The following is a 12,413-nucleotide window of genomic DNA, read 5'->3' as shown; positions in this document are numbered from 1 at the left end:
GATGAACATTCCTGCTTGGGACCACCACACTGCTCTCTGGAGAGGAGCAGAAGCTCCTAAGGGTTTTATTCTGCCAGGCAGATGGACTAATACTTTTAAAAGCAGCTTTAAAATAAATATAATGAACTCTGCTTGCAGGGCTGGAATGATGGGAATGGGCTCAGGTTAAAGCAGATTTCCTCAGCTCGGTCACTTTGAGGCAGCTGGAGTTTTATTTGGTCACCAAAACTGGGACAGCTCAGGGCAAGGGGAATTCAGAGGTGTGAGAAGGGAGGAGGGAAAACAGCCCAGTTCTGCTCTCTACTCTGTGCAGCTCTTGGGGTGCTGCTTGCCAGAACAGGGCTGAGATGGGGAATGGAAGTGGAGGCCCAGAGACTTTGGCATCAGAGGTGGGTGATGCCAGTGGGGGTGGCAGCAGCCCAGTTCTGGGGCAATCCCTTCCCCTTTGGGAGAAAATCCAGGCAGGCTATGGTGAGATGAGCTCTGTTCCCTCCACAGGGAAACCCAGCGCTGTCGGCATCCCTGGCAGACACGTCACAAGCAGGAATTTTCCCCAGAAATTGCTTTTCCAGGTTGTAAGACCTAAAAAGCAGCCCTGACTGAAGGAGCTGGAGAGGGAAGAGAGAGATGCAGCAGGAAGAGTGATTAGGTTGTCCCCAGGTGTTTGCTCACCCCCATCAGAACACAGTTTCCCTCCTGACACCGCTTGTACTTCCATTAGTCATCTCTGACCTTTCAGTGCTGTAATCAAACAAGACAACCCAACACTTAAATCTGAGTGTTTAGCACTGACATTTACAATTGGTTCTCGAGTTGGAGAGACCAAATGAAAATTTCCTGGCAGACAGCATGCTGCAGGGTAGAGGAATCAAATAATTCCTCTGCTGCACCGCTGGCATGCCAGCCCCCTTCGGCTGCCTGGTGCAGAGGGTGGTGTTTGGGCTGGAACAGTGTCATTGAAGAGTCAATATTCACCTGGAGTTCCTGTCATCCCACCCACATCACCCCATCAGGGCAGGAGAAACTGGATTTGGCATTTGATGGGTGTAAACAGGAGAGACCTTCCCCAGGAGGGAGCCCTGGGGGAGTGGGGAAGCTGTGTTAAATGTTAGGGATCTGAGGCTGTAATGAGGATGATTTCTCTCTCAGCCTTGGCTGAATCCTTGCCTGGAAAGTGAGCATTGGTGCCTCCTGTGGCACATCCCCCAGTGCATCCCATGGCACATCCATGGCACATCCCTTGGTGCATCCTGTGGCACATCCCTTGGCACATCCCATGGTCCATCCCATGGCACATCCCATGGCACATCCCATGGCACATCCCTCAGTGCATCCTGTGGCACATCCCTGGCTCCCCAGCCCCACATATGCCCATGGTGGCAGTTTGGCAGTTTGGCTGTGCCATCCTTGTGCACACCCCTGGACAGGGATGGGCTTTTCCAGACCTTTCTCCAGGGGAACCAAACCCAATGTTTGCCTGGTGAGGATAAACCTGGGAGACTTTGGGGTGTTCTGGGAGCCCCCAGGTCCTACATCCATCCCCCTTGTCCTCATGCAGTGTCTTCTCCCATGGGATAGATTCTCACTTTATGAAGTTAAATCCACTGAGGAAATGTTTGGACGCTGCTTATGATGTTCAGTGCTCCTCCTGCCTCCTCCAGACAGAGCAGTCAGGCTGCAAACCAGGACAGCACAGCCCCCTCTCCCCTGCCTGGGAACAGCCTCATCCCAGAAATAGCCTTAAATGCTCCAAAATACTCTGAATCTTTTCCTTCTTTGCTAATACAATACTTGAATAAATTAATATATTTGTTTTAATTACAAAACTTGAGCTATCCAGAACACTCTTACTGTATTTTCCCAGTGTTGCTCCATGTGCTGCTTTCCCCAAGAACCAAAGTTCTGTGCAGGGACATCCCATTAGGACTGGACATGAGAACTGGGATCAGCATTTGTGTCACAACTACAGATTCTGGGGGCTGTCCTGTGCAGGGCCAGGAACTGGACTTGATGATCCTTGTGGGTCCCTTCCAACTCAGGATATTCCATGATTCTATGAAAAACAATTTTTTTAAGGCTTATTTCTCACATTTATTAAATTGCACCTAAAAATTCCACTTTAAATGTGCTAAGCTCTCAAATGTGGGTTGGTGCTTAGGGTGCCCAAACACCCCATTCTGCTCCATAAGGGCCAGGGATGGGAGACAGGACCTGATAATTGATAATTTCCCTTGTGCCCACTGGTCTACTGCTTTCTCCCATGTTCCTGCTCTTCTCATTCCCTCTGGAAAATGCCTGTTCCTCCTTTTCTGCCTCCCTAGTGCTGGGCCCCTTCCAGGTGGCTCATGTGACATCTCCATGGGAACAGGACATGCTGTGGAAACTCATGGATGGCAGGAGAAATGAGTCATGGATAACCCTCTTCTCCTGTTGGAATTGGAGGCAAAGCAAATTGGGGGGAGATGTTTTAACCTGTGACATTCTCAGGGAGACTCTCCCCAAAATAAGAGGGCAGCTGGTGGGGGAAGTTTTCAGTATGCCCTTGGTGGGAATCTCCTTGTTCACAGAATTCACAGAATCACAGAATGACCAGGTTGGAAGAGACCTTCAAGACCATCGAGTCCAACCCAGCCCCAGCCCCTCATCCAAACCCTGGCCCCCAGTGCCAAATCCAGGCTTTGTTAAACACACCCAGGGATGGGGACTGCACCACCTCCCTGGGCAGCCATTCCAGAACTTTATCACCCTTTCTGTAAAAGCTTTTTCCCAATCTCCAGCCTGTATTTCCCTTGGCACAGCTGGTTTTGGGGACCCAGAGCAGGTTGCTGTGGGCAGGGAGAGGCTGTGCCCAGGTGGGGCCTCAGTGCAGCTGGAGCTTTGAGTTCCTCAGTCCCTTTGGCACCTCCCTTTGCCTCTCCCTGCCTCCAATCCTGGCCTCTCCACAAGGCTGAGGTGGGAATATAAACACCTTTTCCCTCATTTCCCATCCCCAGGTGAAAACATTCCCATTTTTTCCTGGGCTGGGCCCTGTTTCCCCTCCCCAGCTGCTGTTTCCTTGCCATCACACTCTCCAGGAGCTTCACCCCCCTCCCAGCACTGTCCTGTGTGCTCCAGCTAAATCCACTCAGTGCTCACTGTACCTGCTTCCTTTGAAGACTTCTGTAAAAACCTTTTGCTTTACTGTAGGCAAATCTTCAAATTTCTGGACTATTTGCTCTCCCATTTCTACTATTTTTAGTTAAAAATAAAATACAATAAAAGCTGAGAGTACAGAGGGAGGGAAGCAAATGGGTCTCATGCAGCATCCCTGGTGCTGATGAAACAGGGAGAAGAACCCACGGGTGGCACCTGGACCATCCTCCTGGGGAAAAACTCAGCACAAATTCAGATTTTTCATCCCAACTCTGCTACTCATCTTCTTTGGGAGCGGAGATGGGTTGGCTTTGTGCCTCAGTTTCCCTTTCTGTATAATGGGCACATCCTTGCTCTCTCCCTGTGTGTGCTGACAGCAGAAGGAAAGCACAATCCTGCACCATGAAATATCCCAGGGGATGAAAACCTTTGGGAAAGTTCCTGTAATGTCCTTGTGTATGTGTGATCCCTTTCCAAATGAAATGTTATGGCACTTGTCTGTAAGGAAATGCTGGAATAAAAAACTGAATTAGAGTAAAAACCAGAATTTTTCTATATCTATCTATCTATCTATCTATCTATCTATCTATCTATCTATCTAATCTATCTATTTTTCTATCTCTCTATCTCTCCATCCATCTGTATCTCAATTTAGTACATCCATTTAATTTCCCTCCATGTGTTCTCAAATAAATGAGGTTTCAAGAGGCTCAGTCCAGAGTGGGGCTCAATTTTCAACCAGAAGATAAAGGTTTGTTTTACAGCAATGAGATGAAAAGCACAGAAAATTTGGCTCGGTTTTATAACACTCATTCAGGAGTCCAGAAATGGGATTTAATGTATGATGTGGTGAGATACAGATGAGACCTATTCAGAGTTCCTGTGGTTTTGTTATATTATGTATTATCAATGCTGCATGGGAAATCTTTTCCTCCCCAAAATAATTCCTTCTGAAAGCAGAAGGTTGTTTCTGAAGGCTTTGCTGTGCTGGTGACACATCCATATGCAACATAAATGACCTGTTGTTTCAGCAGATGATAATAGGAATAAATATCAAATTAAAATAAAATAAAATCAAACCATGTAGATCAGGAAAAATTGCAGAATTTCCAATACCCAGAAAGCTCCTGCTCCAGCAAAGGGCATGTAGCCATGGCAACAGGAGCCCTCACTGTCACGATAATAAAAAAATATATTATTCTAGGGGAGCTCTTAAAAGGGAAATATACATTTCAGTGAGGTGGATGATGAAATATGGTGCAGCAAAGTGGAGAATGAGCCAGAGGGGCCCAGGAAGTGATGCCAGCAGCTCTGCCACCTTCACAGGCAGGGATGGGGACACAGCCCGGGCAGGAGGATGGGGAGGCACCATGGCCACAGCAGGAGCTGCTCTTTGCTGACCCTGTGGGACCTTCTGGTGCCTTGTGAGGGCTGACCTAGAGCAGAGGCTGGAGAGAGCTAAAGAATAAAGCAGGGATTGATTCAAAGGATGTCCTCAATGGATCCACCTTGGGCAGCACCAGAGCCCAGCCAGGGCTGCACCCAAGATGAACCAAAATGACCCCAAAATGCACAAACGGGCACGGGGTCTGTCACTGTGATCAGTTCTGCTCCATTTGCACCTTGCAGTTCATTGTCCCATTCCAGCTTTAGCCCATGCAGTCCCATCCTGCTTGTTTTTCTCTCTCCAGCCCACGGTGTTTGTGCTCTTGGGCTGAGATTTGGATCATTTGTCCTTGGTGCCCAGCTGGAGCAGGAATTGTTTTGTCTCCCTGCTCTGTGCACAGAGCTCACCATCCCCTCATGTGAAGCTCAGACCCACACACTAAAGCAGCCCAGAATGTGAAATACATGAAAGCTAAACCTGAGGCATCACTTCCAGCTCAGGATATTCTGTGATCCAGGAGCTGCCCTCCAGCTCCTCCACATTCCAAATATCCCAAGGGATGAAAACCTTTGGGAAAATTCCTGTAATGTGTCCATGAGTGATCCCTTTCCATATGCAAATATTATTGCACTTGTCTGTGAGGAGATGCTGGAGTGAAAACCAGAATTGTTCTGCACCTATGTTCTATGTGCACCATGCCTGGGGAGCAGTGTGGATGAGCTGAGCCCTGTTGTCCTGGAGCCCTGCACATGCACTGGAAAGGGCTGGAGATGGAGGGGCTGGGCTGGTGCAGGGCAGGGTGGGCTGCAGGGGAGCCCTGGGACCCTGCTGGGGTCTGGTGGCACCAGGCAAAGCTCCAGTGTCAGCAGGGACATCCCCATGGCATCACATCCCCCCAGACTGCAGGGACACGTGCAGCCCTGTGAGCTGCAGCAGCTTCTGGGGAAGGCTTTGAGCTTTTGGTAAAGAGAAAATCATGGAGAACGATCATGTTGGCTGAACTTTTTCTGGGTTTGAATTTTGTAAATGGGCTAAAAAACAGTGCTGGCGAGTCAGCATTTACCCAGTGGTGAAAAAAGGATGTGTTTGCAGAAAACTTTGGAAAAAGGGAGAGAAGAAAAAAAGCTGTATTTTCCCCATAAGATACCCAGGGTTTTGTACCCAGCAAGAGGCTGAGGTGACCTCCTGAGTCCAGGTGTGTGAACCTGCCTGGTGTGGGAGGGATACCTGGGAAAACCACCTTGCTGCAGTGTCATAGACATCTTTTATGAAAAATCCTTTCCTTAGGATTTTTCCTCCCGAGAAGCTGAGAGGCCTCAGGAACAAAATGTAAACAATAATTATCTGCTGCTGCGGAATGCAACAGGTGCATCTGTGATTGGTCTCATGTGGTTGTTTCTAATTAATGGCCAATCACAGTCAGCTGGCTCAGAGAGAGTCCGAGCCACAAACCTTTGTTATCATTCTTTCTTTTCTATTCTTAGTTTAGCTAGCCTTCTGATGAAAACTTTTCTTCTATTCTTTCAGTATAGTTTTAATGTAATATATATCATAAAATAATAAATCAGCCTTCTGATGGAGTCAGATCCTCTTCTCTTCCCTCATCCAAAATACCCTGTGAACACGGTCACACTGCATGTGTGGAGCAGCTGGCTGGAGCTCCATGTCCCCGTGCCCTGCACACCCAGACAAGGGACAGTTTGTGTCCTGGTGGCTGCAGGACTGTCCAGGGAGGAGCAGGTGTGGAGCACAGGGCAGGGAGGGATTCCTGGCAGCCACAGTGGGTGCTGGGGCTGCTCGGAGTTTTGGGGCTGTTTCATGGCTCTCTCTGAGTTTTGGGGTTCAGTCTGGAGCATCTCAGGGTCCTGCCTGCTGCCAGCACTGAGGTGTGGGGTAAAAACACCCCCTCAGGGTACCCCAGCGTGAATCCTGATTGTGGGTGCTCTCTGCCCTGGGGAGGGGGGAACCTGACCTAGGAATGGAGAGAGAAAGGGAAAAGATTGACCCAAACCCACAGGCTGCATCCTCCCTGCTGTGACACCTCTGCTGCTGGGATGCCTTAATGGGATCCTTGGAGTGGTTTTGTGCAGGGTTAGGAGCTGGAATTCCATAATCCTTGTGTGTCCCTTCCACCTCAGGATGTTCTGTGATTCTATGCATCTGTGAGCTGTTATTTCTCCCTCCTGCTGCTGCTGCTGCTGCACACAGCCTGTGGTGACCCTGCCATGCTCACACCCACCCAGGGCAGCACTGTCCCAGGAAATCTCTCCTGGAAAAACACCTGAAAATATTTCTGGCTTCACCTGAGTGCTGAGGGAAGGGAGATGGCATCCCTGGGTGCTGCTGCCATTATGTGCCCCCTCTCTCCAGGGGAGAGCACAGACCAGGGGCTGGAGTAATCTGCTGCCCAGAGAAAAACTCACTGTGATGCCTCAGGTTTAGCTTTTATATTTTTCAGATTCAGTGCTGCTTTAGTGTGTAATTCTGAGCTTCATATGAGGGGATGGTGAGCTCTGTGCACAGAGCAGGGAGACAAAACAATTCCTGCTCCAGCTGGGCACCAAGGACAAATGATCCAAATCTCAGCCCAAGAGCACAAACACCGTGGGCTGGAGAGAGAAAAACAAGCAGGGTGGGACTGCATGGGCTAAAGCTGGAATGGGACAATGAACTGCAAGGTGCAAATGGAGCAGAACTGATCACAGTGACAGACCCCATTACCTGTTGTGCATTTTGGGGCCATTTTGGTTCATCTTGGGTGCAGCCCTGGCTGGGCTCTGGTGCTGCCCAAGGTGGATCCATGGAGGCCTTTTAATAAATCCCTGCTTTATTCTTTAGTTCTGTCCAGCCTCTGTTCTAGGGCAGCCTTCCCAAATCCTCAGTGGGCATCCTTGCAGCAGGGAGAAGTCATCCCATGGATATCTTGGAGGAAATATCCTGGATCTCCTGATAGCCAGGGATAGCACAGGACTGGGCACTGCAGCTTATCTGTACCACCCCACGTCCCATCCCCACCCAGGGATGCTGTCCCAGCTCAGGGCAGTGAGGGTTAAGGATGGTAATTCCCACAACCTTTATGTTTAGAAGGAAGCAAGAGAAGCACAAACTGCCTGCAGAGCTCCTGGCAGTGCCACTGCATGTCCAGCATCCCCTGTGCTGCTGTGGCTTTGCTCACATTCCCACCAACACATTGGGAGCTGAGGAATCCCAGCCCTATAACCTGGGCTCCAGCCCCACCTCCATATCCTGCAGCCAAGGGGGATTTCCTCTGGCCATGATTTCCAACATCAGCCTGCCCTTTTCCCTTGTGGGGTGGCTCTGATATCCATGGCATTTTAGCCCAAAGCAGGAATTGAGGTTCTTGGCTCCAGATGCTGTTAATGCCCAGCCCAGCAGAGCTATAAATATATAAATAGCTCCTTTCTCCATTAGAGAGCAAATCCAAAATTGCATCCAAAGCCACCAGCAATGGGCCAGAGTTCAGCTCTCCAGCTAAAATGATCCCAGGGCTCTGGAAATTTCGGAAACTTCTGTTTCTGAAAAAGACATCCCAAAATATCAGTGGTTTTTCCCTTTCCATTCGCTCTATGGACACAGAGTGCAGAATAAGCACAGTTTACACAAACACTCCTGCAGCTTGGCCAGGGCAGGCCGGTGGGAGCTGGAGGCAGGTGACAGCAGGGGGATGTGGGGGCTTGGCTGTCCCTGTCACTCTCACTGAGGGACCCCTGAGCAGAGCCCGCAGCTCTGGCTGTGCTCCTTTAGATACAGCTAAAAACAGGCACAGCAAACGGAATGGAGAAGGACTGGGGACCCCGCGAGCATCTCCTGCCACCCCGGGGGTCACCCGAGCTCAGCCTGGCGCCGTGCCAATGGCCAGGGGCGGGTTTGGGCTCCGAGCGGGGATTTTGGCTCCGCTCCCGCAGCCGCCGTGCCCCGGGCGCTGCAGGGGGAGCTCGTGGCGTGCGGCAGCGCCAGCGCTGCGCATCCCGCGGGTGAACTGCTGAACTGCTGCTGCTGCTGCACTGCTGCTGCTCTGCTGCTGCACTGCTGCTCTTCTGCACTGCTGAACTGCTGCTGCTGCTGCACTGCTGCTCTGCTGCTGCACTGCTGCTGCTGCACTGCTGCTGCTCTGCTGCTGCACTGCTGCTCTTCTGCACTGCTGAACTGCTGCTGCTGCTGCACTGCTGCTCTGCTGCTGCTCTGCTGCTGCTGCACTGCTGCTGCATTGCTGCGGCTCTGCTGCTGATCTACCGCTGCACTGCTGCTCTTCTGCACTGCTGAACTGCTGCTGCTGCAGCACTGCTGAACTGCTGATGCTCTTCTGCACTGCTGCTGCTGCGCTGCTGCTGCTGCGCTGCTGCTGATCTACTGATGAACTGCTGCTGCTCTGCTGCTTCTGAACAGCTGCTGCTGCACTGCTGCACTGCTGCTGCTCTGCTGCTGCTCTGCTGCACTGCTGCTGTACTGAACTGCTGCTGCTCTGCTGCCTCTGCTCTGCTGCTGCACCACTGCTTCTCTTCTGCACTGCTGCTTTTGCTGCACTGCTACTGCTGCTGCACCACTGCACTGCTGCACCGCTGCACGGCTGCTGCTGCTTCTGCATGGCTTCTGCTGCACTGCTGACACTGCAGTTCTGTGGCTCTGCTGCAGCTGCACTGCTGCTGTACTGCTGAACTGCTGCTGCAGCTCTGTGGCTGCTCTTCTGCACTACTGCTGTACTGCTGCCGCTTCTTCTGCACTACTGCTGCACCCTGCTGCCGCTGCTCTGCTGCTGCACTGTTGCTGCCCTGCTGCCCTGCTGCTGCCCTGCTGCTGCTGCACCCGCATGGCTGCTGCACCGCTGCTGCACTGCTGCTTCCACACTGCTGCACTGCTGCGCTGCCGCTGCTGCTCTGCTCATGGGAAATTGTCCCAGCTGAGCCCCAGTTTCGGATCCTGCCTGTCACTGAGGAGAAACTGAGGCTGGTGGGGCCTCACTGTGGATTGTCCTGCTGCTGCCCAGGACAGACGGCCTGGAGGGGAACAGCAGCTGTGGCTGGGAAAGCCTGGAGGAAAAAAGGCTCCAGGAGAGCTCAGAGCCTAAAGGAGCTCCAGGAGAGCTGGAGAGGGACTGGGGACAAGGAATGGAGGGACAGGACACAGGGAATGGCTCCCACTGCCAGAGGGCAGGGCTGGATGGGATATTGGGAATTGGGAATTGTTCCCTGTGAGGGTGGGCAGGCCCTGGCACAGGGTGCCCAGAGCAGCTGTGGCTGCCCCTGGATCCCTGGCAGTGCCCAAGGCCAGGCTGGACAGGGCTGGGAGCACCCGGGACAGTGGAAGGTGTCCCTGCCCATGGGGATGGATTGGGATGATCTTTAAGGTCTCTTCCAACCCAAACCATTCTGGGATGATTCTGTGATGAATCCAGGGCTTCAGCCTGGCTGGGCCACTGCTAAATCCTGATAAGAGCCAGAATGAGCTGCAGGTTTCAGGCTCAAGATCCTCAGGCACCATCTGAGCTGACCTCTCTGGTTTTCTGGGTTCCTGGGCTCATTTCCACTTGGCCCTTTGAGTTTTTGATGGCACAAAACACCACAGACCCTGGGCTACCCTTTATGGGAGGAGCTTTCCTCCTCCCTCCACTAAAAACTTCTGGGAGATGGGAAGAGGGTGGAGGGGAGCAGAGACCCCAAGAGCAGTGGTGACCCCAGGACTCCCTTTGGGACAAAATCTGGATCTCAGTGTACTGCTGAGAATCTCCCAGTTTTTAACAAGAAGGGGGAATTTTCTCCTCTGCTTTACTTTCCTTGCAGCCAGAGAAGGTTGAGCATTAACTCTGTGCAGGGAGGAAAGTGAAAAAATTCAACTCAAGGAAAATTCATCTCAAGGACCACTCAGCTCAAGATCTCCCTGGGATGTTTTAATTCCTCTTAGCCTTTCCCTTGCCTGGTGCATCCTTATTTTCCTGCTCCTGATTCCAAGGTTTGCTCTGGATCAGGACCAAAGCTCCTGGGATAACCACAGCCTCCTCCAGGCACCAGTGCAGCCATCTCAGATACAAACCCCATGAAAACTGGCTGAACAAGGAGGTTAAATAAACATCTGCAGATTATTTATGTACCTTGCACTGCTTGCTCTGGGGAACAAGCAGAAAGAAATTAAGGAATTAGGAGTGACTTATCCACCAGGAAGGCTCTTTAGTCTTTGATCTGTATTCCTCATAGGTGCTGTTTTCATATTAATATGAAGACTGTATATACACATAGGAAGCACATAGGAGATAGAAAGGGCATTGGATAAATTGGAGATAATTTAGCTTTTATATGTACACAAATATAGATACACACATCATTACCATTTGATTTATGCGGGTGTGTTTACACATACAGATCTTATATTTACATATTTATAGAAATGCTGGATGTATTGGGTCCTGTCAGAGTCAGCTTTCAGATAAAGGAAACCCAGGGAGTGAAATGGATGTAAAAAAGGAGAAAACAAATAGAAAATAATGATAAATCAATAGCCTCACCTTTCTCTTCTGTTACTAAAAGTAAATTACATTGCTGAACAAATACACTTTTTACCCCACAGGCTACTGTGGTCACAAACAGCCTTCCCTCTTCATCAGCTTGACTGGTTACTATTTTTCAAACAAAACAAAAAAATCACAATTTCCCTTGAAAATCAAGCCACAAGTATCACTTTGCACCAAAATCCACTTTTCCACCTCATGATCCCCCTTGGAGCTGTGGTCTGATGCCCTGGAGGCAGAGCCCTGCCTTGCCATGGTGGGGCTGTGATGGGAATTGGAGAGGGGATATCATGGGGCTGGGATTGGATCAGAGCAGCTTTCACCAAATCTTCCTTCCCAGGGGAACCAGAAGGTTTTGCCCAGGAGAGGACACCCAGATCAGACATCACCCACTGCTCCTCCCCTCCGTGTGCCCATGGAAGAGGCTGGAGAATGGGAAAGAGGAGTTTTTAGCCCTGAAGTGGAATTTCCCACCTTTTCTGAGATGATATTTCAGTTCTTGCTTTTTTTCCCCCCATTTTTCCTGCTAATGGTTCTTGGTGTTTCTAGACTGAATCAAACACGAGTTTTGAACCCTGGATGGTCTCCTGAGGAGCAGGGTCTGGCCTGGACCCTCACCCCAAGGATGTGGCAAAATAAATGTGAAATCCCTTATTCTGTGCAGGTGAAGCTCTCCCAAGTGCTGCTCAGACGCTGCTTTTTGGAGTGGCTTCTCTTCTCCAGACAAGACAATGAGAGATGGTGTCTGGAGACAAAAATACCATGAGAAGAGCAGAACCCAGCCCTTGTTGGGGCTGCCTGTGCCCTCTCTGCAGCAGATGGTGCCTCTCGGCTCCCTTTGAATTGCTCTCAGTGCATTACTTGGTTTTCAATTTCATTCCCTTCCCTAGGAGCAAGCTCAGCTTTATGTTTCCCTTTTAAGCTGATTGAAATAAAGTATTTGAACAAATGTCATGGGCACTTAGAAATCTCTCTTCTGTTTACTCTCCTTTGCTTTCACTCTGTCCACCCTCTGCAGCACTGGCTCTTAAAGCCTTGAGTGCTGTCTATTGAAATTAATGTGTCTTGCAGGCAGGAGACCGGACAAATTCATTAATTTTTTTTGTATATTGGAAATGTTCCTTTATGAAGCCTCTGTTCATGTTTTCCTGGTGGTTGAATAGCTGAGTTTTATGAGCCATCAGCAGAGAGATGGTGCTCCTTGAGAGCCATTAGGTCCATACCTCCGGGAGCGTGGTCTTCATGCAACAAACACTCAGAGTCAGTACAGAAAACAGCCCCAAAAAGGGAGCTTTGTGTTCTTCCCAACTCCCTGTAAACATCCATCACTGCTTGTGTAACTCCTGGAGTTCCAGGGGGGCACATCCAGGGGTG

This window comes from Melozone crissalis, unplaced genomic scaffold (genome assembly GCF_028551555.1).
Source record: "Melozone crissalis strain CALT ecotype California unplaced genomic scaffold, PUWL_Pcris_2 ptg000017l_1, whole genome shotgun sequence".
NCBI classification, from domain to species: domain Eukaryota; kingdom Metazoa; phylum Chordata; class Aves; order Passeriformes; family Passerellidae; genus Melozone; species Melozone crissalis.
Note: the sequence above shows the minus strand (reverse complement) of the source record.